The sequence below is a fragment of the Aethalodelphis obliquidens genome, unplaced genomic scaffold, assembly GCF_003676395.1.
Source record: "Aethalodelphis obliquidens isolate GAN/ISIS:26980383/991018 unplaced genomic scaffold, ASM367639v1 scaffold36, whole genome shotgun sequence".
In the NCBI taxonomy this organism is placed as follows: domain Eukaryota; kingdom Metazoa; phylum Chordata; class Mammalia; order Artiodactyla; family Delphinidae; genus Aethalodelphis; species Aethalodelphis obliquidens.
Window position 1 is genome coordinate 4,320,944 of NW_020837980.1, and position 4,677 is coordinate 4,325,620.

At 43.9% G+C, this 4,677-nt stretch overlaps 1 pseudogene across 1 annotated transcript; it reads right to left on the reverse strand.

Annotated features, from left to right (window-relative positions):
- Positions 1-636: 636 nt before the first annotated feature.
- Positions 637-4,216, reverse strand: LOC113632325 (vesicle-fusing ATPase pseudogene; annotated as a pseudogene). The gene has a single exon (XR_003437761.1). The product of XR_003437761.1 is annotated as a vesicle-fusing ATPase pseudogene (transcript).
- Positions 4,217-4,677: the final 461 nt, after the last annotated feature.

The following is a 4,677-nucleotide window of genomic DNA, read 5'->3' on the forward strand; positions in this document are numbered from 1 at the left end:
ACATGCCGCGGAGCGGCTGGGCCCGTGAGCCATGGCCGCTGAGCCTGCGCGTCCAGAGCCTGTGCTCCGCAATGGGAAAGGCCACAACAGTGAGAGGCCCGCGTACCGCAAAAAAACCCCAACAAAGTGGAATGTGTTGATTATTGTCTTATTTCATAGTTTTTTAGGGGATGAGTGGTCCTCTTGACATAGGCTGAAAATAGGGTTAGGAAAATACTCTCCAGAATTCTCTTCCCAAGTATACGCCTTATTTCTATCTCATTATATGGTGCTTCTCCTTCCCCTTTTTAAGGTGGCTGTAGTAGACTGCTTCTCAAACAACTCACTTGGGCTTCATGTGAAAATGCAGATTCTAAGCCCATATGTCTAGGATGGAGCTCAAGATTCTGCATTTCTAAAAGCTGCCAGGTGAGGACCATGCTTCTTGTCCAGGGACCACCCTTTGGAAAGCAAGTAGACCATGCCCAACTGGTGTGTGTGTGTGTGCGTGCGCGAGCGTGCGTGTGTGCACATGCTGTTTTGATTTGTTATGATTTCAAATCCACTTGTTTATAGTTTAAGTGAAGCTGTTTTTTTTTTTTTCAAGTATATGTACTCTTTATTGCATTCCTTCATTTGCATTAAACAATATTTATATTTTTTCAATATAGTTTTGGACAAAACACAAAGACATTAACCTTATTTAACAAGACACATAAGTTAATACAATGTGTGCTGCTTTCATGGGAAGAGAAAAAAGAGGCAAGATCTAAAACAGATAAGGGAATCCAGGATATTGGCCACCAGCAATCACAGAATTTCACAATACAATCCACCTAAAAAAAACACAACAAAACAGCCACAAAATAAGCTAGGGATGAAAACCCAAAAGAAAGTAGTTGTGACATACAAGTCTACCGAAAATATACAGAGAGCAAGACCTAGAGATAATTTACCTTCTACCATGGGGACAGATGACATAGCTACACCCAAGTACCTGATGTGTGACAAGCCTTACAGGTGGTCTTAGGTACCTTCAGGTGGCTCCTGATTGCTTGTCCTAGAAGTTTAAGCAGCAACGGAGAGAGAGTGGCATGTTCCACAAGTCTCCTCACCAAACATGACGACCTGATCAAATGTCTTCAAACTCGGCTTACACCACTGTCCTCCTTCTCTTTGGAAGAAGTGCATAGTGGGGAAAGGAAACGTCTTCAGTGTATTGGAATGGATGTTAAAAGACTGAGGGGAGAGGACTAGAAAGTGATTTATTTTTTCTGGAAAATAGTGTTTTATTTATGCTAGGTAGTACAGATAATTTAAAGGAAGGATACATTCTAAGTAAGTCATTAAGCTAAGGAAAAAGGAAAAGTGGTGATACTAGATAAGCCTTTAATATTAGACTAAGGGACTGACCCATTCAGAGTTGGACACTAATGAGTGCTGAGAGGGTTTTAAGTTACTTTCATGACGTCTTTCTGTTTAGGGGTGTGTGCTTTTTCCATACACATCTCTCACAAGCTGTTAACAACATCTACCAAATGGTAATGATTAGCATATCTCTTGCCACAGAGCAAATTACTTATATTAAGGGGGTGTCACAGCCAACATGGTAATAATCTGACTTTCTGTTAAGAAAGATCGCCTGACTGCAACTTGGAAACATCTCTGAAAATGACTGAGAACAGCATCTTAGAAATTCAAAGCCCTGTTTCTTTAGGCAAAGATAACCAGGCTTCCGGGAGAACCTTTAACCGTATATCCAATTACCTTTAGTGTTAGCACAAGGAAGTTACAAAATAATCCCTTTGAACCCATACCTCTATTCACTGCTCCTGGTTTACATGTAGAAAGTCTTCCTTCTACTCCGTGAACTGCTGTGTTGCAACATCGTTGAGTTTATTGAGAGTTTTTGGCTGACGGTGGTGGTAGGGAGCTTAGAATGTGTAGTGTTCACAAGCACAGTATGTTTCCCACGTTTAAAGACTGAGCAAGAAGGAATCGGCTTGCACGGAAAGGTGAGCACAGCATATTCTAAAGCAAATCTATACCTTCCACAAAACTGGGTATCTCAATAAGCACAAGGAAGCGAGTTTCACTGCACTAATCATGCAGAGCGAGCACGTGTTGAAGGTAGGGAACATTTCACTTTGTCCAGTATCCTGAGTAAGTCGAGTGAAGATCCCAGGCCACCTTCACCTTGGTCCCTTTCCTTGGTCACTTTGTATCTGAAAATAGTTCATTTTCAAAGTCGAGGGGGCTAGCTCCTTCTTCTCTCAAGAGGGCCAAGAATTTTCTCACACGGTATTCAGGATCCACCTGTAGGGACATCTCGATCAACATTAGTAACTTCTTGATTCCTATCCACACCTTCTTCCCTTTGACTTGCTGTGCAATTGTGGTGCGTTCTTTATCCCTGAAGTTGCCCAACAGCTCCAAAGCCTCTAGCAGCTGCTCTCCTGTGGCAATGCTGGGCACATGGATGGTGGTGCTGAAGGCGTTAAGCATTTCCATCTCCTGAAGGACATCTTTGCGGCTCGTGGTCCCAATGATAAGAAGCTTGCGGCCCTGAGGAGGCGCCTTTTTCAGGAACACAAGAAGAGCCTGTAATACCAGATTAGAAAATCGAGGGCCAATAGGGACATAATCAAGCAGTCTCTCAATGTCATCCACAACCACACAACTGAGCTGGGATTTATATGCATCATCAAAGATCTTCTTCATGGCCTGACACTTGGCTGTCTCAGAAAAGCCAATCATCTTATCAGGAGAACAGATCTTGATGAAGGGGAAGTTGGATTCCTCTGCGATCTTTGCAGCCAAAGCAGTCTTCCCACTGTGAGGAGGACCTTCCAGAAGGACGCTAACCAATGGTGTGCGGTCACTGTTTTTAGTCTGTTGGACCAGCAGCTCCCCATCTTCTAGGACTCGAGTAACTGGATCACCCCATTTGATGATACCATTCATAATGTAACTTGCATAATCCTCTTGGTTTGTGCCAAATGCTGGTTTGATATCATTCTCCAAAGAAGCAAGGAAGTCTCCTCTTGTCACCTGCAGACTCTCTGCTTTCTCCATGTCCACTTCCACTTTAGTACTGGCCTTTATGTGTCTGTTCATAGCAGTGGACTGCGCTGCTCGCACCAGACCCTCGAGCTCAGCACCGCTGAAGTTCTTGGTCTCTACGGCCAGTTCTTTTATGTCTACATCAGCAGAGAGCAACTGATGCCCTCTCATCCTTGCTGTGTGGATGTGAAGGATCTGGAGTCGGCCTTTCTCATCTGGTAAGCCTATCTCCATTTTAACTTCCAGTCTTCCAGGTCGAAGGAGAGCCTCATCTATGAGATCTGGTCTGTTGGTCATTCCAATGACTAAGATGTTGTTTAGTTGCTCTACCCCATCAATTTTGGACAGCAACTGGTTGACGACAGTGTCATGAACTCCTGTGCTACCAGCCATGCTCCCTCTCTGTTTGCAGATGGCATCAATTTCATCAAAGATGATGATGTGCAAACCACTGTTAGCACCAAGCCTCCTTTGCTCCTCTTCAGCATCAGCAAAGAGTTTACGAATGTTAGCCTCTGATTCTCCCACATATTTGTTGAGGATTTCCGGCCCATTGACCACTTTAGGCTCTCTTGCATTCAACATCTTGCCAATCTGTCGAGCCAAGAGAGTCTTACCACAACCTGGAGGCCCATATAACAGGATGCCTTTAACATGTTTGCAACCCATCTGCTCCACAATCTCTGGAGGAAATACCCGGGAAGCAAACGCTCGTCGAAAAATATCTGAGAATTCCTTGTCCAGACCTCCTATTCCCATTTTTTCAAAGTTCCAGTCAGGATTGATAATAGACTGGCGATTTTCCTTGGTTTTAGCTTTGCCAATAAGATTGAGTGATGAATTTTCTGCTTTTTCAAATGCAACTTGACTGTTTCCAACAACCAGTCCTACTTCAATCTTTTGTCTTTTACCTGTCGCAGGCTCTCCCTTCAGGATGCTAGGATCCATGGCTTCAATGTCTTTTACCAGTAAGCCAAAAAGCTTTTCATTGAAGCTAAACACAAGCTGTTGTCCCACTGAGAATGCCTGGTTGTTGAACTGCTGAATAAATTCTGCGGCCATCTTGTCAGTATCATAAGGGTTAGAGTCGATACTTTTTTTCTGCAGGAAATCAATTTCGATGGTCATTGTGCCAATACATTGTTTGGCTTTGTCAAATGTATATAAGAACACTGCTAGTGTTGGAGGGTCTCCTGCAGAGGCAGGGGGCAGCTGTGGCTCACCGTGAGGACAAGGACACTGGAAGCAGAAGTTCTGGGAAGTACTCCTTGGCGTGAGCCCTCCCAGAGTCTGCCATTAGCCCCACCAAAGAGCCCGGGTAGGTTCCAGTCTTGGGTCGCCTCAGGCCAAACAACCCGTGAAGCTGTTTTGATCTAAGGGTGAATTTGTTTACAGTGGGGACACCATGTCAGGATGATGTCATCAAATTGTCATGCTACTGAGTGCTTATTGGTATGAACTTACGGAGGAGCAACTATGGAGTGAGGCATGGTCAGGTAAAATTGAATAAGTAGCTATATGCCCATCTTCAGTGTAAACAGAATCTATACTTAATGTTTCCTCTGGGCCTGAGAGTATAGGACCATTCATACCCATATTAAACAGATACAAACTGTTAGTTTGGTGCTATAACAA